This window comes from Scyliorhinus torazame, chromosome 2 (genome assembly GCF_047496885.1).
Source record: "Scyliorhinus torazame isolate Kashiwa2021f chromosome 2, sScyTor2.1, whole genome shotgun sequence".
Classification (NCBI taxonomy): domain Eukaryota; kingdom Metazoa; phylum Chordata; class Chondrichthyes; order Carcharhiniformes; family Scyliorhinidae; genus Scyliorhinus; species Scyliorhinus torazame.
Genome location: NC_092708.1, coordinates 202,791,436 through 202,816,617, shown reverse-complemented (window position 1 = coordinate 202,816,617; position 25,182 = coordinate 202,791,436). Strand labels below are relative to the sequence as shown.

Here is a 25,182-nt window from a genome sequence, read left to right as displayed (position 1 = left end):
GGAAAGACTGGGGGGAAAGTCTGGGGGGTAAGACTGGGGGGGAAGACTGGGGGGGGAGACTGGGGGGGAGGAAGACTGGGGGGGGAAGACTGGGGGGGGGAAAGACTGGGGGGGGGGAAAGACTGGGGGGGGGAAAGACTGGGGGGGGAAAGACTGGGGGGGGAAAGACTGGGGGGGAAAGACTGGGGGGGAAAGACTGGGGGGGGAAGACTGGGGGGAAAGACTGGGGGGAAAGACTGGGGGGAAAGACTGGGGGGGAAAGACTGGGGGGAAAGACTGGGGGAAAGACTGGGGGGAAAGACTGGGGGAGGAAGACTGGGGGAGGAAGACTGGGGGAGGAAGACTGGGGGAGGAAGACTGGGGGGGAAGACTGGGGGGGAAGACTGGGGGGGGGGAAGACTGGGGGGGGGAAGACTGGGGGGGGGGGAGACTGGGGGGGGGAGACTGGGGGGGAAGACTGGGGGGGGAAGACTGGGGGGGAAGACTGGGGGGGAAGACTGGGGGGGAAGACTGGGGGGGGAAGACTGGGGGGGAAGACTGGGGGGAAGACTGGGGAGAAAGACTGTGGGGGGAGAAAGACTGTGGGGGGAGAAAGACTGTGGGGGGAGAAAGACTGTGGTGGGAGAAAGACTGTGGGGGGAGAAAGACTGTGGGGGGAGAAAGACTGTGGGGGGAGAAAGACTGTGGGGGGAGAAAGACTGTGGGGGGGGAAAGATTGTGGGGGGAAAGATTGTGGGGGGGAAAGACTGTGGGGGGGGATAGCCTGTGGGGAGGAAGACTGGGGGGGAGAAAGACTGGGGGGTAGACTGGGAGGGGGAAGACTGGGGGGGGGAGACTGGGGGGAAAGACTGGGGGTAAAGACTGGGGGGAAAGACAGGGGGGGAAAGACGGGGGGGGAGACTGGGGGGGAAGACTGGGGGGGGAGATGGGGGGGTGGGGGGGAAGGCTGGGGGGGGAAGACTGGGGGGGGGAGACTGGGAGGAAAGACTCGGGGGGGAAAGACTCGGGAGGGAAAGACTCGGGGTGGAAAAGACTGGGGTGGAAAGATTGGGAGTGAAGGACTGGGGGTGAAGGACTGGGGGTGAAGGACTGGGGGTGAAGGACTGGGGGTGAAGGACTGGGGGTGAAAGACTGGGGGTGAAAGACTGGGGGTGAAAGACTAGCGGTGAAAGACTAGGGGTGAAAGACTAGGGGTGAAAGACTAGGGGTGAAAGACTGGGGGTGAAAGACTGGGGGTGAAAGACTGGGGGTGAAAGACTGGGGGTGAAAGACTGGGGGTGAAAGACTGGGGGTGAAAGACTGGGGGTGAAAGACTGGGGGTGAAAGACTGGGGGTGAAAGACTGGGGCGGGGAAAGACTGGGGCGGGGAAAGACTGGGACGGGGAAAGACTGGGGCGGGGAAAGACTGTGGCGGGGAAAGACTGTGGCGGGGGAAGACTGTGGCGGGTGAAGACTGTGGCGGGTGAAGACTGTGGCGGGGGAAGACTGTGGCTGGGGAAGACTGTGGCGGGGAAGACTGTGGCGGGGAAGACTGTGGCGGGGAAGACTGTGGCGTGGAAGACTGTGGCGTGGAAGACTGTGGCGGGGGAAGACTGTGGCGGGGGAAGACTGTGGGGGGGAAGACTGTGGGGGGGGAAGACTGTGGGGGGGGAAGACTGTGGGGGGGAAGACTGTGGGGGGGAAGACTGTGGGGGGGAAGACTGTGGGGGGGAAGACTGTGGGGGGAAGACTGTGGGGGGAAGACTGTGGGGGGGAAGACTGTGGGGGGGAAAGACTGTGGGGGGGAAAGACTGTGGGTGGGAAAGACTGTGGGGGGGAGAGACTGTGGGGGGGAGAGACTGTGGGGGGGAAAGACTGTGGGGGGAAAGACTGTGGGGGGGAAAGACTGTGGGGGGAAGACTGTGGGGGGAAGACTGTAGGGGGAAGACTGTAGGGGGAAAGACTGTGGGGGCATAGACTGTGGGGGCATAGACTGTGGGGGGGGGAGACTGTGGGGGGGAAGACTGTAGGGGGAAAGACTGTGGGGGGGGAAGACTGGGGGGGAAAGTCTGGGGGGAAAAGACTGGGGAGGGGAAGACTCGGGGGGAAAGACTGGGGGGGAACGGGGGAAAAGACTGGGGGGGAAAGATTGGGAGGGGGAGGCTGGGGGGGAAAGACTGGGAGGGGGAGAAAGACTGGGGGGAAAGACTGGGGTGGGGAAAAGACTGGGGGGGGGGGAAGACTGGGGGGGGGGGAGACTGGGGGGGAAAGACTGGGGGTCTCCAGACTAACCCATTCTACCTGCCTTCTCTTGTCGTACAAGTCTCTGTCTTGGAAGATTAAGCATTCTAAAATCAGCCAACCTCCCTTCGGAAGGAACTTTCCAAGTGATTTCTGATTTCATACTCTGGACACGCGTAAAACTTATACTTGTATTTTTATTGTGGTTATGCCCTGAACCCTCTTTCTTTTTCCTTATGCCCCATTTATTGTGTGAACGTTAGAAGAGGTAGGTGTTGCAAAACACTTATCGTATTTGTCTGTGCGTGTATAAAAATAAAGCCACCCTTTTATTTTCACTTTTAAAAAAAAAGGTTTGTAGCATGTGAACCACAAAGTTTTGAGTTAAAATTTCACTCCAGGGCTGGAGCACAAAAATCATGGTGGGTGGTCCAGTGCAGTACTGAGGGAGTGCGGCACTATTGGAGGTATCATCTTACAGGTGAGAAGTTAGGTTGAGATCTCATTTGCCTACTGGAATGAATCTACTGTAAAAGATCCCTTGCCACGATTTCAAGGAAGAGCAGGTGAGCTATCCCTGGTGTCCTGGCCAATAATTATCTCTCAATCAGCATCACAAAAAACAGATGATCATTGCTGCTTCCGGGAAGTTTGCTGTGCATAAATTGGTTGCCAAATTTCCTATAGCAGAGCAACTACATTTCAAAACGATTTCATTGGGTGTAATGCCCTTCGAGAACTTCAGTGTTCATGAGAAGCGCTACATAAACGCAAGTCTTTCATTTTTCTTGTAAACAGGATAATGTCTCCTTATGAGTTAATGTTTAGGGCATACTTCACCAAATTAGTGCACACACTTTTTTTAAAAAAGAAAAATCACAGCAAGTTATCCAAAGTGTGACGCAAAATAAAAAGCACGTGGAGCAGTGGCAAAGTGGGTTAAGTGCAGTTCAAATCTTGGACTTGGGGATCTCATGCAGTCCACACTGATGGGAACAAAACCCTTCAGTCGCAAGAGTCCGAACACAAAATAATTTCAACAGTCAGCCCAAGCCTAGTGAAAGCACGCCACCACTGTCAACTCGGGTCTAAATGGCAACAGTACTCAAAAGACAGAAAAGCATAGCTGGCGCCAAGAAAAGGGAGTAGCGCACCAATGCAGCCGGTGGTGCTTGGAGTCGGCAATTGAGGCGGATCTCACCCGAAGCCATCGGTGTTATAACCAGGCTGATGATGTGACACTGACACCAGGCACGTGCAACTGGAAAAGTGATCTGTGCACCCCCATACTGCCACCCCTCCCACCTACTCACCAACCCCATTCCCCATCAACACCCTTCAGCCTGGTGAAGACAAAAATTCACCAAAATAGAAAAGAAAACTGCATGCAACTCACATCACCATGGCAACAGAGCCTCTCAACTTCAAACCCTTTTGTTTCAGGGAAATTAAATGCCACAATTTTAAGCCTCTTCTAACATCACAATTCTATATTGCATTACTTTCCGGTTTTGATGTTTAAATGTGTTGCCTTGTCTCCAGTTCGGTGCACAATGTTTCCTTTGGCATCTTGTGTGAAGGGTCCCACAGTTTTGGTATTGTATAGCTCATGCTATTTATATAAATGCATGTCTCTCCACACCATTCCAACAATATAAAGCAATAGAGACATTTAAGGTGTGAGCAAACTATTGTTTGAAATTTTGAATTGATTGCAGACCTTTACAATTACTGGCCTGAAACTGAGTCTTGCATTAATAAAGCAGTGATTCTATTTTACAGCCGCCAGTAAGCATTATGAGATGCTTCTTTGCAGTTCTGCAATGTCGAAGGTGGTGTCTTTTTTGGATGCGATGCTTCACTGGTGCCCACTCAGGTGATAGAGAAGAGCAAGAGGAGGAATTTCTTTCCTCAAAAAGGTCATTCATTTTTGGAAGTCTCTACCCCAGAGAGCAGTTGAGGCAGGGTCACTGAATATATTCATGGCTCAGTTGGACAGATCTTTGGTCTACAAGAGAGTTTAGGGTTACTGTGGCGCAAGAAAATGGAGTGAAGGCCACATTCAGGTCAACCACAATCTTACTGAATGATAGAGCAGGCCCGAGAGGCCAAATGGCCCAATGCTGCTCCGATTTCTTACGATCTTATGTGCCGGGAATTTCCCAATACGGGTGTACAAAGTGTTCTGGCCATTATTTATCTGTAAACCAATAATAATCCAAACAGATTTGCGGGCAGCACGGTAGCCTTGTGGATAGCACAATTGCTTCACAGCTCCAGGGTCCCAGGTTCGATTCCGGCTTGGGTCACTGTCTGTGCGGAGTCTGCGCATCCTCCCCGTGTGTGCGTGGGTTTCCTCCCACAGTCCAAAGATGTGCAGGTTAGGTGGATTGGCCATGATAAATTGCCCTTAGTGTCCAAAATTGCCCTTGGTGTTGGGTGGGGTTACTGGGTTGTGGGGATAGGGTGGAGGTGTTAACCTTGAGTAGGGTGCTCTTTCCAAGAGCCGGTGCAGACTCGATGGGCCGAATGGCCTCCTTCAGCACTGTAAATTCTATGATAATCTATGAAGATCAACTGCTCATGATTTTCCAGGACTTTCTATCTTGGGTTCAGATTCCCTGCAGCTACCTTTGCTTTTTAAAAACTTTTTATTCAGTTCTTTTGATTGTTGCCACTGTTGTTGAGCCTAAACAAATCCATAGTTGCACTATAACTGCAGGAAAGCCAGGAAGAGGATTGTAGCCCCGTTAGGACCAATACAGTTTGCCAGTAATCAGGAATAACATCCTTAAATCTCTTATTATACTGACAGTCTCACTCGGCAGATTTTGCACATTTACTGCAGATGTTCCAGTCTATAGGATCTCCTTTTTTGTTGGTCTATACATATGAGAAGTTAATTCTTTTTTCCTGCCAATTCTAATTAGTGAGCATTTCCTTACTTTAGTGGTTTCCAGGTCTACCGCGCTTCCTGCTGGAGGATGACCCAGCCTCACTGCGTGAAGTCACACATTGTTTCAGTAGTACATAAAGACCTCCTGATGGGACACTGAGCGTCTCTCTACTGCTGCAGGGGTCAGGGACAAGGACCTCAATCAACAGCGGAGGTTTCATCTGGAAACCATGGTGAGTATCCTCACAAAACCTCTTCTTTTTCAGAAGTAATCACACACACACACAAAATGCAAACGTGCACACACACATTTTGCATGCCACAATTAAATTGGAGTCTGTTTACACCCGTTACCATCCAAATAGGTCTTTATATGTGGCTAAATGCAAAATTGGCAGTTATTGCATGCTAGCGCAAGGTGCTTTGGGGAGTGGGTGGGGACATTTGAAATGGGTGGAAAGGGCCAATCTAAGGTATATGGCGGTTCGGACAAATTTCTAAAAGAAAAGAAAAACTTTTTCTTTTAAAATATGTTTGAATTTAAAAAATTTTCAATAACAATATTTTCCACCTTACAAACAACCCCCCCCCGCCCCCCCCACCCCCCCCCCCCCCCCCCCCGCCCCCGGTAACAAAGAAAAGAAAAGAACTCGCGTGGCAAGACATGAACATGGCAAGTCAATAAGATACAAAACTTTGTACATTGGATTCTTCCCGTACATGTCAGTTTCCGGATCATTCATGTGTTTTCTTGCTCAAATGCCCCCCAGAGAAACCCCCCCTTCTCCCCCCCTTCCTCCCCTCGTCCCCCCCATGAATGATGTCCCCCCTCCCCCCCGGGTTGCTACTGCTGCTGTCCGACGTTCATCTAACGGTCCGAGAGGTATTCTAGGAACGGTTGCCACCGCCTGTAGAACCCCTGCGCAGACCCTCTCAAGGCAAACTTTATCCTTTCCAACTTGATAAACCCTGCCATATCATTTATCCAGGCCTCCACGCTGGGGGGCTTCGCCTCCTTCCACATTAGCAAGATCCTTCGCCGAGCTACTAGGGACGCAAAGGCCAGTATACCGGCCTCTTTCACCTCCTGCACTCCCGGCTCGTCCACTACTCCAAATAGTGCTAGCCCCCAGCTTGGCTTGACCCGGACTTTCACCACCTTAGATACTGTTCCCGCCACTCCCTTCCAGAACCCCTCCAGTGCCGGGCATGACCAAAACATATGGACATGGTTCGCCGGACTTCCTGAGCACCTCCCACATCTGTCCCTCCACCCCAAAGAACCTGCTCAGCCTCGCCACCGTCATATGCGCTCTGTGAACCACTTTAATTGTATCAGGCTAAGCCTGGCACACGAGGAAGAGGAATTAACCCTACTTAGGGCGTCAGCCCATAGCTCCTCCTCAATCTACTCCCCCAACGCCTCCTCCCATTTACACTTCAGCTCCTCTACCAAAGCCTCCCCCTCTTCTTTCATCTCCTGGTATATCTATCTCTGCTACACTCAAGAACCCCCTCCTTACCCGCGGGGTCTTGCTCGCCCACACAAATCCCGTAATGCTCCTGCTTACCCTCTTAAAGAAGGCCTTAGTAATCACAATTGGGAGGCATTGAAATACAAAAAGAAATCTCGGGAGGACCACCATTTTAACCAATTGTACCCTACCCGCCAGCGAGAGGGGCAACATGTCCCACCTTTTAAAATCTTCCTCCATCTGTTCCACCAACCGCGACAAATTAAGTTTGTGCAGTGCCCCCCAGCTCCTAGCTACCTGAATCCCCAAGTATCGAATGCTCTTTTCCGTCCTCCTCAACGGTAGGTCGTCTATCCCTCTTCCCTGGTCCCCCGGATGGATCACAAAGAGCTCACTCTTTCCCACATTGAGCTTATAGCCCGAAAAGTCTCCAAACTCCCGTAGGATCTGCATTACCTCAATCATCCCCTCCACTGCATCCATCACATACAGCAACAGGTCGTCTGCGTACAGCGACACTCGATGTTCCTCTCCCCCTCGAACCACCCCCTTCCATTTCCCCCACTCCCTTGAGGCCATGGCCAATGGTTCAATTGCTAATGCAAACAGCAGAGGGGACAGGGGGCACCCCTGCCTCGTCCCTCGATACAGCCGGAAATACTCCGACCTCCGCCGGTTCGTGACCACACTTCGCCACCAGGGGTTTATACAGGAGGTTAACCCAACTGATAAACCCTCCCCAGAACCCAAACCTCCTCAACACTTCCCAGAGATACTCCCACTCTACCCGATCGAAGGCCTTCTCCGCGTCCATGGCTGTCACTATCTCCGCTTCTCCCTCCACCGATGGCATCATTATCACATTTAGGAGCCTTCGCACATTAGTATTTAACTGACTACCCTTTACGAATCCCGTCTGGTCCTCGTGAATCACCCCTGGGACACAGTCCTCAATCCTCATGGCCAACATTTTTGCCAGCAACTTAGCATCTATATTAAGGAGCGAGCTCGGTCTATACGACCCACATTGCAGTGGGTCCTTATCCCACTTCAAGATCAAAGAGATCGTCGCCTCCGACATTGTCAGGGGCAGGGTCCCCCCCTCCCTTGATTCATTGAAGGTCCTTACCAGCAACGGGGCTAACAGGTCTACATACTTCCTGTAGAACTCCACAGGGAACCCATCCGGCCCCGGGGGCCTTCCCTGCCTGCATGCTCCCCCAGTCCTTTAACCAGCTCCTCCACCCCAAGTGGCGTCCCCAAACCAGCCACCTCCTGCACCTCCACCCTTGGGAACCTCAACTGATCCAAGAATTGGCGCATCCCCTCTTTTCCTCCTGGGGGCTGGGACCTATAACAGTTCCTCGTAAAAGGCCTTAAAAGCCTCATTCACTTTCCCTGCACTCCGCACCGTAGTTCCCCTGCCATCTTTGACTCTCGCTGCCATCCTCTTACGGAGCTGGTGTGCCCCCCCCCTGCCGACTAGCCATCTCCTATCTTAGGCCAGTCCCGCGCTCGCGCCTCTCGTACACTCCAGTCCCCCAGGGGGGGAACCCCCGACCCGACCACCTTTTCCATTTTCAGTTCCCCCTCGGACAGTGCAGCAGCAACCCTAGAATTCCCCCCCCCCCCCCGCTAGATCACCATCTAGCTCTTTTGCTCCCCCCATATTACTTCCGTGAGTCAGCTGACTTCTGCTGACCCCGGCTTCCCCCGCCTTCCCGTTGATCTCCCCCGTGTGGGATTCTCTCCTCCTCACCTTCCTCCATCCCCCCCCTTTTGGCGCGGGAAAAAGCCCGTGCTTTCCTGAACCAGCCCCGCCCCCTATGGCGCAGCTCCTGTTGCGGCCATTATCCCAGTTCCCCCATCCCCGAGTCTCACCTCCCTCCAGCACCGACGCCCCACATTCCCCATCATCATCACCTTGTCTACAGAAAAGAAAAAAGGAAATTTTAGGAATTTTAACCAGAAATCTACCTACATCCCATCCATCATCCCACCCATGAAATATTCTTTACCCATATTTACAACCCCATATACAACCACATCCCCTCAGTTCGAGTCCAGTTTTTCCATCTGAATAAAGGTCCAAGCCTCTTCTGGCGTTTCAAAATAATGGTGTCTGTCCTGATAAGTGACCCACAGTCGCGCAGGCTGCAGCATGCCGAACCTGACTCTTTTTTTATGCAGCACCGCCTTGGCCCGGTTGAATCCAGCTCTCCACTTTGCCACCTCCGCGCTCCAATCCTGGTATCCCTCGGATCACCGCGTTCTCCAATCTACTTCCCCGCACCTTCTTGGCCCATCTCAGCACACTTTCTTTGTCCGCGAAGCGATGGAACCTTGCCACTATCGCCCTTGGCGGCTCATCAGCCTTGGGTCTCTTCACCAGGACCCGGTGAGCCCCTTCCAGCTCCAGGGGGGTCGGAGAGGCCTCCGCACCCATCAGCGAATGGAGCATCGTACTCACGTACACCCCGGCATCAGTTCCCTCCACTCCTTCGGGAAGACCCAGAATCCGGAGGTTCTTCCTCCTCGACCTGTCCTCCAGGACCTCAATTCTCTCGGCCCACCTCCTGTGCACCGCCTCGTGCGCCTCCATTTTTACCGCCAGGCCCAGGATCTCGTCCTCGTTGGTATTCACTTTATCATTCACCTCACGAAGCTCCGCCGCCTGGGTCTTCTGGGTCTCCTTCAGCCCCTCGATCGCCAACAGCATTGGCGCCAGCACCTCCTTTTTCAGCTCCTCCACACATTGCTTGAGGAACTCCTGCTGGTCTGGCCCCCACGCTGCTCGCTCTCCGCCCTCTTGCCTTTTTCCCCTCGTTTGGGTCTCGGCTCCAGGGCCTCTTTCCTTGTCGTTCCAACGCTGATCTCTGCAATATATTGTGAGGGGGGACCTCACTGCACCTTCCCACACGGGATTAAATCGAAAAAAGTTCCGTTCGGGCTCCTCTAGAGAGCCCGAAAGTCCGTTGTCGCGGGAGCTGCCGAAACGTGCGGCTTAGCTCCGCATCGCCGCAACCGGAAGTCAAAAGAAAAGAAAAACTGATGGACAATCAGAATGATCTTTTTTGTTAGCAAAGACAAAAATTTCAGATTCATTGCATTAATTACAGGTGACCCAAGACAAGAAGGTGGATGCAGTGAGGATGCGGGGTGGGGGATGGTGGGGAGAAGGTTTTCCTTTCACCTCCCGAAGCAATTGAGCCAGAATTAGCTTCCATTATGTTTCATGTAAATTTCTTTCTCTTTCCATATCCCCCTATTTATTATACATCTTTGTCTGCATGCATATCCTATTTGTTACAGTTATTGTATGATAAATGTTGGACGGTATTTAACCATGGCCACCAGGGTGTCCTCAGGCACTTAAGTGAATCGTTATTTTTTATTCATGCTTTGCTGGCTAGGCCAGCATACATTGCCCATCTCTAATTACTCTTGAGAAGATGGTGGTGAGCTGCTTTCTTGAACCACTGCAATCAGTGTGCTGGAGGGAGTGAATGTTTGTGGATGGGGTGCCAATCAAGTGGACTGCTTTGTCGTGGATAATGTCGAGCTTCTTGAGTGTTGTTGGAGCTGCATTCATCCAGTAAAGTGGAGAGTAATTCATTTCACTCCTGCCTTTTAGATTGTGGACATGCTTTTTGGGGGGGGGGGGGGGGGGGTCAGGAAGTGAGTTACTTGCCGAAGGATTCCTTGCTTTTGATCCGCTCTTGTAGCCTCCAGTTATTTATATGGCCAGTCCAGTTCAATTTCGGGTCAACGGTAATCCCCCAGGATGTTGATAGTGGGAGATTCAGTGTTGGTCATCCACTGAATGTCAAGAGGAAATGACCTGATTCTCTCTTGTTGAACTTAGTCATTGCCTGGCACGAGTGTTATTTGCCGCTTCTCAGCCCAAGCCTGGATATTGTCACTTGTTGCACTTGGACATAGACTACTTCAGTACCTGATGAGTCGCGAATGCACAATCATCATCGAATATCTCCACTTCTGACGTTATGATCAAAGGAAGGTCATTGGTGAAAAGGCTAAAAATGGTTGGGCTTAGGACACTCCCCTGAGGAACTCCTGCAGTGATATCCTGGAACTCAGATGACCAACTCCAACAACCATCTTCTTTGTGTGAGTCGAGAGTTTCTCCCACAGACTCTAGTTTTGCTAGGGCTCTTTGATACCACACTCAATGAAATGCAGACTTGATGTCAAAGGCAGTCACTCTCACCTCACCTCTGGAGTTCAACTCTTTTGTTCATGTTTGAACCAAGGCTGCAAAGAGGTCAGGAGTTGAGTGGCCCTAGCGGGACCCAAACTGAGCATCAGTGAGTAGGTTATTGCAAAGCAAGTGCCGCTTGATTGCACAGTGGATGACACCATCACTTTTACTAGTGATTGAGAGTAGACTAACGGGGGAGTAATTGGCCGGGTTGGATTTGTCCGGTTTTTTGCACAGAGGGCATTTCCGGGGCAATTTTCCACATTGCCGGTTAAATGCCAGTGTTGTATCTGTACTGAAATAGCTTGGTTAGGGCCTGGGACACACTTTTGCTAAAATATTGTCAAGGCCCACAGTCTTTGCAGTATCCAGTGCCTTCAGCTGTTTGTTGATATCATGAGGGGTGATGCTCGGGACTTCTGGAGGAGGCTGAGATGGGTCATCCATTCGACACTTCTGGATCAAGATTGTTGCAAGGGCTTCAGCCTTATCTTTTGCATGGATGTGCATTGAGCATGGTCACATTTGTGGAGCCTTCTCCTCCAGCGAGTTGTTTTATTGTCCACCACCATTCACCGCCGAATGTGGCAGGACCGTACAGCTTAGGTCTGATCGATTGGTTGAGGAATTGGATAGCTCTGTCTATCACTTGCTGCTTATGCTGTTTGGCACGCAAGTAGTCCTTGTGTTGTAACTTCCCCGTTTGGCACATAATTTTTATGAATGGCTGTTGCCGCTCCTGGCATATCCTCCTGCACTTCATTGAACCAGGGTTGATACACGGCGTGATGGGAATGAAAGAGTGGGGGACATGCCGGGCCATGAGGTTACAAATTGTGGCCAAATACAATTCTCCTGCTGCTGATAGCCCTCAGAGTCACATGGATGCCAAGTCGAGTTGCTAGATCTGTTCACAATGTTCCCTCTTTAGCTTGCTGGTGGTGCCACAAAACACGATGGAGGGTATCCTCAATGTGAAGAGGGGGCTTTGTCTCCACATGGATTTTGCAGTGGTCACCCCTACCGATACTGTCATGGACAGATATTTCTGTGGCGGGCAGATTGGCGAGGATGTGATCGCACATGTTTTTCCTTCTTGTTGGTTCCGTTACCACTGCCACAGACCCAGTCTCGTAGCTGTGTGCTTTATAATTCAACAGCATGCTTGTGTTAGTGCTACCGAGCCACTCTTGGTGGTGGACATTGAAGTATATTCTGCATCCTTGCCACCCCTCAGTGCTTCCTCCAAGTGATGTTCAACATGGAGGAATACTGATTCATCAGATGACAATGGACATGGTTATCAGAAGGATGATTCCTTGCCCACGTTTGACCTCATGTCATGGGACTTCATGGGGTCTGTAGTTGATGTTGAGAACTCCCAAGGCAACTCCATCCTGACTTCATACCATGGTGCCGTCACCTCTGCTGGGTCTGTCCCACCGGTTTGACAGTACATACCCAGGAATGGTGATAGTGGTGTCTTGGACATTTTCTGTAATGTATCATTCCGGGAGTATGACTATGTCATGCTGTTGCTTGACTAATCTGTGAGACAGCTCTCCCAATATTGGCACAAGCCCCCATATGTTGGTGAGGATGTCTTTGCAGGGTCGACAGAGCTGGGTTTGCCATTGTCTTTTCTGGTGCCTAGGCCGATGCTGGGAAGTCTGCCTGGTTTCATTCCGGGCCTGCCCCAGGATGAAGGACTTTGGCTGGGGAAATCACCCAACACCTGCTGGTCAACAGAGGCTGGCGGTTTCCCACTGCAGGCTGTGGCAGCACGAGCAGGGGGCAGATGCGGGCATTGCACCCACCAGAGACCCAAAATCAGCGAGGTTCCAAAGCCACAGGTGAATGAGGGCAAGACTGGGAATACTTCAGTGCCACCTCCCCAGCCACTCCCCCCTCCTAATGCCCACTATCCCAATCAGACACTGAGTGCCTGACAATGAGAGACACAGTAACCCCCACAACCCGGCCAATCCTGCAGGCAAACCCAATATGGTTGATTTTTGGGCTTCTCATGTGGTTATTGCCCATCTGCTGCTGGTTGAATACTAGCTGCGTCAGGATGAGGCCCTTAAGTGGACATTCATTGGAAATTTAAGGATCTTAATTGGCAATGGTTTCCGAAGGCCGTCCATGAGCCTTCCCACTCCAAACTTAATCTCAGCATATGCAGGTCGGCAGCGAGGTTCCAACCCATCACCCTCCCACCCAATTAAATGCTCTCTTAGTCTCCAAACCTACATCAAGGGACGCATTAAATTCCACCCGTTGCGTCCTAGTCAACACTTATACCTCAACCAATATTGTGCAAAAGGATTATCCTATCACTATGACATCGCTGATTTGGGTCCTTGCTGTGCGCAAATTGGTTGGCACATTTCCAAATTAACACAGTGACTACATGTCAAAAAGTATTTCTTTGGCTAAAAAGCACTTTACTTTGTGCTAAGGTCTTGAACAGTACTATACAAATGAAAGTTCTCCCTTTCTTTCAAGACCTGATTGACACACGTACCACACTGTACTTGAACAAAGCTTCTAACCTGTCAGATGATTTTAGTCAGTTTTCTACTTTGTGTGTGGGGAGGAGGAGAGAGAAGCAAAAGCTTGCTTGTCAAAATATATCTGCACATATCACTCGGACTGAAGGAGCACGCGTTAGATGGCTGTTTTTTTATGAGATATCGCCAAATGCATAGTGTGCCTTTTATGAGTCTGGGACTAAAATTGCTAACTGCCCAAGATTGTCCAGCAGTCTCCAGGAGCTAAGTATTAGAACATAGAACATAGAACAATACAGCGCAGTACAGGCCCTTCGGCCCACGATGTTGCACCGAAACAAAAGCCATCTAACCTACACTATGCCATTATCATCCATATGTTTATCCAATAAACTTTTAAATGCCCTCAATGTTGGCGAGTTCACTACTGTAGCAGGTAGGGCATTCCACGGCCTCACTACTCTTTGCGTAAAGAACCTACCTCTGACCTCTGTCCTATATCTATTACCCCTCAGTTTAAAGTTATGTCCCCTCGTGCCAGCCATATCCATCCGCGGGAGAAGGCTCTCACTGTCCACCCTATCCAACCCCCTGATCATTTTGTATGCCTCTATTAAGTCTCCTCTTAACCTTCTTCTCTCCAACGAAAACAACCTCAAGTCCATCAGCCTTTCCTCATAAGATTTTCCCTCCATACCAGGCAACATCCTGGTAAATCTCCTCTGCACCCGCTCCAAAGCCTCCACATCCTTCCTATAATGCGGTGACCAGAACTGTACGCAATACTCCAAATGCGGCCGTACCAGAGTTCTGTACAGCTGCAACATGACCTCCCGACTCCGGAACTCAATCCCTCTACCAATAAAGGCCAACACTCCATAGGCCTTCTTCACAACCCTATCAACCTGGGTGGCAACTTTCAGGGATCTATGTACATGGACACCTAGATCCCTCTGCTCATCCACACTTTCAAGAACTTTACCATTCGCCAAATATTCCGCATTCCTGTTATTCCTTCCAAAGTGAATCACCTCACACTTCTCTACATTAAACTCCATTTGCCACCTCTCAGCCCAGCTCTGCAGCTTATCTATATCCCTCTGTAACCTGCTACATCCTTCCACACTATCGACAACACCACCGACTTTAGTATCGTCTGCAAATTTACTCACCCACCCTTCTGCGCCTTCCTCTAGGTCATTGATAAAAATGACAAACAGCAACGGCCCTAGAACAGATCCTTGTGGTACTCCACTTGTGACTGTACTCCATTCTGAACATTTCCCATCAACCGCCACCCTCTGTCTTCTTTCAGCTAGCCAATTTCTGATCCACATCTCTAAATCACCCTCAATCCCCAGCCTCCGTATTTTTTGCAATAGCCTACCGTGGGGAACCTTATCAAACGCTTTGCTGAAATCCATATACACCACATCAACTGCTCTATCCTCGTCTACCTGTTCAGTCACCTTCTCAAAGAACTCAATAAGGTTTGTGAGGCATGACCTACCCTTCACAAAGCCATGCTGACTATCCCTGATCATATTATTCCTATCTAGATGATTGTAAATCTTGTCTCTTATAATCCCCTCCAAGACTTTACCCACTACAGACGTGAGGCTCACCGGTCTATAGTTGCCGGGGTTGTCTCTGCTCCCCTTTTTGAACAAAGGGACCACATTTGCTGTCCTCCAGTCCTCTGGCACTATTCCTGTAGCCAATGATGACATAAAAATCAAAGCCAAAGGTCCAGCAATCTCTTCCCTGGCCTCCCATAGAATCCTAGGATAAATCCCATCAGGTCCCGGGGACTTATCTATTTTCAGCCTGTCCAGAATTGCCAACACCTCTTCCCTACGTACCTCAATGCCATCTATTCTATTAGCCTGGGGCTCAGCATTCTCCTCCACAACATTATCTTTTTCCTGAGTGAATACTGACGAAAAATATTCATTTAGTATCTCGCCTATCTCTTCAGACTCCACACACAATTTCCCATCCCTGTCCTTGACTGGTCCTACTCTTTCCCTAGTCATTCGCTTATTCCTGAAATACCTATAGAAAGCTTTTGGGTTTTCCTTGATCCTTCCTGCCAAATACTTCTCATGTCCCCTCCTTGCTCGTCTTAGCTCTCTCTTTAGATCCTTCCTCGCTACCTTGTAACTATCCATCGCCCCAACCGAAACTTCACACTTCATCTTCACATAGGCCTCCTTCTTCCTCTTAACAAGAGATTCCACTTCCTTGGTAAACCACGGTTCCCTCGCTCGACGCCTTCCTCCCTGTCTGACCGGTACATACTTATCAAGAACACGCAGTAGCTGATCCTTGAACAAGCCCCACTTATCCAGTGTGCCCAACACTTGCAGCCTACTTCTCCACCTTATCCCCCCCAAGTCACATCTAATGGCATCATAATTGCCCTTCCCCCAGCTATAACTCTTGCCCTGCGGTGTATACTTATCCCTTTCCATCATTAACGTAAACGTCACCGAATTGTGGTCACTGTCCCCAAAGTGCTCTCCTACCTCCAAATTCAACACCTGGCCTGGTTCATTACCCAAAACCAAATCCAACGTGGCCTCGCCTCTTGTTGGCCTGTCAACATATTGTTTCAGGAAACCCTCCTGCACACACTGTACAAAAAACGACCCATCTATTGTACTCAAACTATATCTTTTCCAGTCAATATTTGGAAAGTTAAAGTCTCCCATAATAACTACCCTGTTACTTTCGCTCATATCCAGAATCATCTTCGCCATCCTTTCCTCTACATCCCTAGAACTATTAGGAGGCTTATAAAAAACTCCCAACAGGGTGACCTCTCCTTTCCTGTTTCTAACTTCAGCCCATACTACCTCGGAAGAAGAGTCCCCATCTAGCATCCTCTCCGCCACCGTAATACTGCTCTTGACTAGCAGCGCCACACCTCCCCCTCTTTTGCCTCCTTCTCTGAGCTTACTAAAACACCTAAACCCCGGAACCTGCAACATCCATTCCTGTCCCTGCTCTATCCATGTCTCCGAAATGGCCACAACATCGAAGTCCCAGGTACCAACCCACGCTGCCAGTTCCCCTACCTTGTTTTGTATACTCCTGGCATTGAAGTAGACACACTTCAAACCACCTACCTGAACACTGGCCCCCTCCTGCGACGTCAAATCTGTGCTCCTGACCTCTATACTCTCATTCTCCCTTACCCTAAAACTACAATCCAGGTTCCCATGCCCCTGCTGCATTAGTTTAAACCCCCCCAAAGAGCACTAACAAATCTCCCCCCCAGGATATTTGTGCCCCTCAGGTTCAGATGTAGACCATCCTGTCTGTAGAGGTCCCACCTTCCCCAGAAAGAGCCCCAGTTATCCAAAAATCTGAATCCCTCCCGCCTGCACCATCCCTGTAGCCACGTGTTTAAATGCTCTCTCTCCCTATTCCTCATCTCACTATCACATGGCACGGGCAACAACCCAGAGATAACAACTCTGTTTGTTCTAGTTCTGAGCTTCCATCCTAGCTCCCTGAAAGCCTGCCTGACATCCTTGTCCCCTTTCCTACCTATGTCGTTGGTGCCAATGTGGACCACGACTTGGGGCTGCTCCCCCTCCCCCCTAAGGACCCGGAAAACACGATCCGAGACATCACGTACCCTTGCACCTGGGAGGCAACATACCAAACGTGAGTCTCTCACGCTCCCACAAAATCTCCTATCTGTGCCCCTGACTATAGAGTCCCCAATTACTAATGCTCTGCTCCTCTCCCCCCTTCCCTTCTGAGCAACAGGGACAGACTCCGTGCCAGAGGCCCGTACCCCATGGCTTACCCCTGGTAAGTCGTCCCCCCCACAAGTATCCAAAGCGGTATACTTGTTTCTCAGGGGAACGACCGCAGGGGATCCCTGCACTGACTGTTTTTTCCCAGTCCCTCTTACAGTTACCCACCTATCTCCAATCTTTGGTGTAACTAATTCCCTGAAGCTGCTATCTATGACCCCTACTGCCTGGTCACTGTTGAGAGCAGATCCATGAGAAAAATCGTTGGACATTTTTTTTTAAAGCTGTGTTTTCTCCCATTTTATTTGAAGACTTCCATTTGCTACTTATAAAAATGTTGCGGATAGAGGAATGTTTGATTGGACAAGATGGATGGAGATAGAAAATCACAAGATTAAGTGTAATGAGATCTGGCCATCTTCGCTGGACGGCTATCTCCATTCTGTACCTATTCACATTTCAGCGCCGTGACAGCAGCATCTCTGCACTGGGTCACGGCAACACACCCGCAAAACTTGAAGGAATCAGTGCTCTCATACAGTCAGGAAACCCAAAAAGAGCGGGACTTTTGATCTTCATCTGTTACAAATGTATCATCCTTGAAGGGGCAGCCCTTTTTACGTTCAAATCAAAAAATGCTGTCAGCGACATCGCATTGGGAGGGGATGGGAGAAAATTAAAAACATATGGTATCAACCTCACTTGTGAGGAGTTGGAGGTAATTTATTACAGCTTGCAAGGGGTATGCAGCTGAAACCCATCCAAATGCTTCTGTCGTGTCGAATGGAATCAATTCAGGTCCCTTCCTGTGGCCGTTGTGCTTTGATGTGCCAAGCAGAATCGGTTCCCTGTGTAGACTCGCAAAGAAACAGCTGATTAAGGAGCCCATAAATCTGACAGATGAAAAATAAAGTCACACGTCCATTTAAAAGCACCAGGCCAGATGTTGGTAGTGGCTCCTGTTGTGCGATCCGGCAGCCAAACTGCCACTGACATTACAGTCGTGTGGCCACTCACGATCTTAGGGAAGCTGCTTCCTTCCATGGGGACAGGTGAGAGCGAGAGGGAGAGAGGGGTGTTAAAGACACAGGCCTCTCCCTCTTATTCATCCCCTGTCAAGAGGGATCGTTGCCACACTTTAAGGAGCTTAAACTAATCTGAAATACCCCTAGGAGCGAGTTGAAAAGACAAGCACTCTAGCAGCCACAAAACAAACTTGTGTCTTCCATTGACACCCCAGCACAAATAAAAGGTTCAACACTGAGAAAGGACTTGGTTAGAGTTGTCAGCCCTCCATGATTGCCTTCGAGTCTCCAGCAATTAAAGATTAATCTCCCAGACACTGCTACAAGAATTCCCTTGTGAGAAAAATCATGGGCGTGTTTGAAAAAAAAGTGCCCTCTTTTCATTCTCTTTGAACACTTTCACTTGCTGGCTGTAAAATGCCGGAGAGGGAATTAAAAAGATGTTTGATCGGTTGGAGGCAGGGGGTCATGTTAAGAAACCCCCAGGAATACATCAAACCAGAGTAGATTTACTATTCGTAGATGCAGCTACCATCATGCTACCGATGTCTTTATTTCAAATTGTTTTATACATGACATGCAGTGACAAGTCTTGCAGAAAACACTGCAATTCTGACATCGCCTCGTTTTAATAGACATCTTTCTTAACTCTTCAGATAACACTGACATATTATATAATGTTGCCCCTTTCAGGAAGCTTAGTAAAGAACCCAGAAGAAACAATGGACTGGATCCATCAACCCCCCCCCCCGCCACGTGCTTTCCGATGATGTGTTGGACTGGGGTGGGCACAGTAAGACGCCTTACAACATCAGGTTAAAGTCCAACAGGTTTGTTTCGAATCACTAGCTTTCGGAGCGCAGCTCCTGCATCAGGTCATTTAAACAAACCTGTTAGACTTGAACCTAGTGTTGGAAGACTTCTTACTGCGTTTTCCGATGGCAGAGATGGCTCGCCATTGGTTGCCGGTGGGATCTTCTGGTCCTGTTGATGTCTGCAGCGCTTTGCGTGGCTTGTCCATTCCGCCCACTGGATGATCCCACCGGCAGGAAGGGCCGGAAAATCCCATCCAATATCTCTAATTATTGGGCTGCAAGAAGAGGCGAAACATAGTTTGGACAATAAGTCACCGAATAATGCAAATTTAACTTTTCTCATGTGAAGTTACCACAGATTAGGTCTCCTGTTTCACAATTTGGGCTTTTTTTCTGTGGAAACTTTAATCCTGCGGTCTTGCAAGTCATAAGTAGCATTTTCTGTCCCCACTCAATGAGTAAAGCAAAGGACATAGGTTGCATTTAAATAGCAATTTAACGTACAATAATGTGCCATGGCATTTAGCAAGACCATTATCGAACAAAACGGTGGTTAGCACTGCTGCTTCACACGCCAATGACCCGAGTTCAATTTCAGCCTTGGATGACTGTGTGGAATTTACATGTTGTCCCCGTGTCGGCGTGGGTTCCTTCCCACAGTCCAAAGATGTGCAGATAGGTGCATTGGCTATCCTAAAATTGCCCCTTAGTATCCAAAGATGTGCAGGCTAGGTGGGGTTACGGGGAAAGGGCGGGAAAGTGGACCTGGGTAGGGTGCTCTTTCAGAGGGTTGTGTGGACTCAATGGGTTGAATGGCCTCCTTCTGCACTGTAGGGATTCTATGAAAACTCGGAACCAAGCCACATAAGGAGATACTGGAACAAGGGACCAAAGGCCAGACCAGAGAGGTAGGTTTTCAAGAGAAAGGATGGTTTAGAGAGGGAGAGTTGTACGGCTTCGAGCCGAGGAGGCTGAAAGTGCCAGTGCTAGTGTTATTAAAATCAAACTGCTCAAGAGTCCAGCATCAGAGCAGTACAGAGACAGTGGGAGTGTTGTAGGGCTGGAGGAGGTTACAGAGACAGGGACGGATGGTCAAGGGCCATGGAGCAAAGATGGATCAATGGAGTTGGCCACCAAGAGGCAGGAAAATGCTCATTTCTGTTCATCCATATGCTATGCGCGTGTTGCCATTAACTGGGTAATAGTAGCATTTTACGTGAATTTGGGCATAACCGCTTCTCAGCAGACTGAATTTATGCAGTTTTCATGCTTCAAATGGGGCTCATCATAGAATCATAGAATCCCTACAGTGCAGAAGGAGGTCATTTGATCCATCGAGTCTGCAACCACCCTCTGAAAGAGCACCCTACCGAGGCCCATTTCCCCGCAACCCCACCTAAGGGCACTAAGGGGCAATTTAGCATGGCCAATCCACCTAACCTGCACATCTTTGGACTGTGGGATGAAACCCACGTTGACAAGGGGAGAAAGTGCAAACTTCACACAGACATTCCAAGGCCGGAATTCAACCTGGGTCCCTGGTGCTGTGAGGCAGCGGTGCTAACCACTGTGCCACTCCTTTAAACCCTTTTATGTTTCCTAATTTTTACCATGTGGTAGGAAAGTGGGATGATTAAGGCTCAAGAGCAACACTCAATTTGTAAACAGTTTTTCTGTCATCCCCGTGAGTGTTGCTAAATGATATAACTCATCAATGACAAACTAAACGAAAAGCAAACAAACCACCAGGCAATCCAGATATACATATGTGCACATATATCTTTTTGCTGATTAACACGCAAGAAGATTTTGCTTCTAATGGGGCTCGCTCATCATTAAACAGAGGTGATCTGGGAAACATGCAGGCACGACGTAGTGCATCAATTATTCTTAATGCTGAGATAATTCCCAGAACCATCAAAATGCAGGGTATTCTGTAGGATGTACACACTGTGGCCATGATAAGAGTCGCCATGGAGAGAGAGAGAGCTGACTGATGGTGATTTAACCTGGGGGTCACCAGGATATCCCAAAGCAGAAAATGAAGCTCATTTGAAGAGTAGTCACTGCTGTTATATAGACAAAATTGGGAGTCAACTTGCATACAGCAGAATCTCCCACTAGCATCAAAGAGGTAAATGACCCAATATCTGTTTCAGTGGTGTTGAGTAAGTGATAAATATTGGTCAAGGCAAGGGAAACACTCCCTTCTCCTCACTAAACAATGATGTGGATATGCCGGTGTTGGACTGGGGTGGGTGCAGTAAGAAGCCTTACACACCACCAGGTTAGAGTCCAACAGATGTGTCTCGAATCACTAGCTTTTGGAGCGCAACTCCTTCCTCAGGTGAACTCCGAAAGCTAGTGATTCAAAACAAACCTGTTGGACTTTAATACTGGTATTGTAAGACTTCTCATTGAACAGTGTAATGGGATCATTTACACTTACCTGAAGGGGCAATGTTGGGCGTTGGATTAACTTCTCATCCACAGAGCATCACCTCTGATAATGCAGCATTGTCACAGTGTGACAATCTCTCAAGTGTCCACTTCGGTCATGTGCATGTCTCGGCCTTTTGGTTAAGATCAAGAGTGAGGTCCGTTTAAATGCCTGCGCTTGTCAGCTTGGATCTAGTAAGTCTCTCTAATGGGGACAATGAATTGGACTCAATTTGAATCTGAATTGGCTTTCAGAGCAAGCAAGGAGATGGATTAAGGGCTTGTCCTGTCCACTCTGCGCATTGGCTTTGTAATTCTGAGAAAGGAATAAAATCTATATTTTAAAAGTCCACCTTAATTATGTGCTCGAGTGGGGCTTAAACCCATGGCCCCGTAACACGGGAGTACAGTCACTATGGCTAGTCCGCTAAGTTAGATTGCATGAAATAATCAAGTTTAACACCCCAGATTTAATTTTTCCACACACTCCCAGCGTTAACGTCATTTATGGTCTCTCTGAAAGGTTGTAATTATTCTACCATCACATCATCAGTTACTGTGCGTGCTGTGATTTCTTGCATTAAAGTGACTGGTATCACGTGACAAACACACACATATACACACACACAACGACATATTCATTGAAGATAAATTTATTTATTGTAGCTTAAACATTCACACCAAATGTTGCAGAGTGGACTTAACTCGATCTTCTGTCTGAAGTTCCCTAAAGCAGGCACGTCAAATTATTGCATAAAACTAGTCATTACTCACTTTAAAAATCGTACAGTAGCTCTTGCCAATCACATTTCTCAGCTCATTTCAATCATGGGCAGAAGTAAAAGCTAACTTATGACCCATTAAAACCTCTAAGAGTTGAGGGCATGGAGGAAAATAAAATAAATCACCAGTTTCAGAAAGGCGATCATTCATCACCCCAAAATCAAAGACCGTAGAAATTGGTATTCTCAACTTTGCAATGGAAATTTTAGTGATTATAGATTTACGGTCTCCAACACAATGCATCACCATGTAGTTGAACGCAAGACCAGCACCCTCGATACTGTGTTACAAAGGCAGTTCCCACAATTGGCGGAATATCAGTCAAATGCTGCACACACCACCTCAACATGATTTGGACAATGGACAGAGGGGGAGGAGGAAAGGAAAAGAAAGCACAGAGTTAGCATTATATACCTCATCACCTACCCTTTATCAACAGAGGAATGACGCAGAGCAAGAAGTAAAACGAGGATCAAAACAAAAATGTGCAAAGAAAACCAACATTGCATTCAATTTCTCATGCATGACTCCTCCAATACTAGAGGCAAAAGCTTCCAAATATTGTGCTATCGTTGAAAAGCTGGCAACAGTAAGTTTAATGCTCAAGCACAAAATTTGAGGCTGCCACACCAGTACAGTACTCGGGGAGCCCTGCACGGTTAAAGATGCCATCTTTCAGATGAGACATTAATCTGTAAAAGGTTGCATGCCACTATTTTGAAGAAGAGCAAGGAAAATCTTCCGAGTGTTCTGGCTAATATTTAGTCCTCAACCACCCAGATTATCTGTTCTATGCCTTACTGCTGTTTGTGGAAACTTGCTGTATGGAATCCAGTTACCCTGTTTACTGCATTAAAGCAATAACTGCACTCCAAAAGTTGATTGTTAAGGGTTTTGGGACACCTTGAAGTCATGGTAAATGTAAGTTTTCTTGTTCTTTTCTTCATCATGAACAGATCAACCGCAAGCATGTAAGCGTAGTGCCAAGTCCATTAATGTGCCAACACCAAATATTCCACAGCATTCGACGAGATGCTTAATTAAGCACGAGTCTCACTCACTGATCTACAGGCAAATGCCTGACGATCACCAGACTCTATCTGCTGTGGGTCTCTGTAGATCAGCAAAGATGCAATATCACTTTACAGTCTGTGCCTTCAATAAAACAAGTGATTAGAATTTGTTCTGCTGGAAGTTTAGAATTGTTTCCTGTCATTTGATCCATTCAGATCAATGTTAAGTATAAATAAATGGAGTAATTTCAAGCCTTGCTTGGGTGAAATAATTCTAGATCACACACAGCGGTTATGTTGCAGGCACAAGTGCATTAATTATGAGTTAGAAAATTCATCATATATAAAGAACAGTACACACTCTGCAAGTCTCCTTCACTCAGCAAAACTGTTCCTCCAAGCAAGAGGCTAAGCGTTCTCTGTTGGCAAAAGAGCTCCAGGAACAATGTATTTTCATTAAAAAATCTTAGTACAAACATGAGATTTAAGAGGGTGATGAAGACAAAGGGAAGGTGAGCGTGCAAAGATAAAATGAGGGAATGAGGGATAATAGTGAGAAGTGAAATAAAAAGGAAAGCCCTATAATAAATTTAATGGCAGCACGGTAGCACAAGTGGATAGCACTGTGGCTTCACAGCGCCAGGGTCCCAGGTTCGATTCCCCGCTGGGTCACTGTCTGTGCGGAGTCTGCACGTTCTCCCCGTGTCTACGTGGGTTTCCTTCGGGTGCTCCGGTTTCCTCCCACAGTCCAAAGACGTGCAGGTTAGGTGGATTGGCCATGATAAATTGCCCTTAGTGACCAAAAAAGGTTAGGAGGGGTTATTGGGTTATGGGGATAGGTTGGAAGTGAGGGTTTAAGTGGGTCGGTGCAAACTCGATGCACCGAATGGCCTCCTTCTGCACTGTATGTTCTATGTTCTATGTAAAGAACTGATTAAGTGCCTAGTGCGAAATGGTTAATTCTTTCCATCTGGATTTTTTTATGAGCACATCAATTAAAGATCATATTCATCTTCAGCTGTTGGAGTTACCATGCTATTCTATTTGTTCAGTACATGTACGTCTGGGCTTTCACCTCCCCATTCCACGCCCCAAGTTTCTAACAATAAAGACAAGGAATTATCCTTAATGTTCCTTCTTTTTTTAAATGTGAACCGCAACCCATCTACCATAATTACCTATAATCCACCCGGATGGCTGCAGGGAATTCTATCAGCATTGAGTCATTTCTGCGTCTCATTAAAGTGATACTGCTAGTGAAGTCGTTTCTGAGTCCAATGTCGTTTCAGTAGCGGAGGGGTCACTGACCCCTATCCAACTGCACAATAAAGTATATAGTTCATATATCTGGAAGGCCTATTCATCTCATCAAAATATTTGTAAATTCCATTATTCCCCAAACTGCATAAGGAAAGTGGATTGGCGTCACACCACTGCGGGCTGCAGTGTACATTATACTGCCTTGATTATGACACATTAATACTGACAATCCATCAGGCTCTATAGATTAGCTGGCTCTAAACAAATACTATGATATGTACAGAGACACAACTTATTGACTGCCACAAAGATTTGTGGCAGGAGTGAGGTGCAGCAACAGAGCAGTCAGTGGATACAGACCTCTGGTGACATGACCCAGGGCACAGACCTCTGTGAAACCTTATAATCTGCTGGATTTATAAATCTCCCCCCCTCCCCCGCCTCCCAGCCATCGGCACCCACACACACACCAACCCACCTGCCCCCACTACCGCACCCAACAAACCACACAGATGGTGCACTACTTCAGTGATCTTTGCAATTCCTTTTACATTTCACACACAAGTGCAATTATAATATCTCATTTTAAGCAGCCTGGTGCAAGCAGATGCTTGAAGATTAATGGAGCTGAAGAACAGGAGAATGTGATATGGAAAGGAAGGAACAGGGCCCATCATCAGCAAATGTTTGCGAGCAAGCGGAAAGAATCAGTATTTCCTGAGAGGACGAGACGCAGACAAATGAACTAGAA

The 25,182-nt window shown here is 48.5% G+C and overlaps 1 protein-coding gene across 2 annotated transcripts in view; it reads right to left on the bottom strand.

Annotated features, from left to right (window-relative positions):
* pard3bb (par-3 family cell polarity regulator beta b) overlaps window positions 1-25,182 on the bottom strand; it is a 1,556,033-nt gene that overhangs the window by 1,162,826 nt on the left and 368,025 nt on the right. The gene's annotated exons all lie outside the window — the stretch shown is intronic.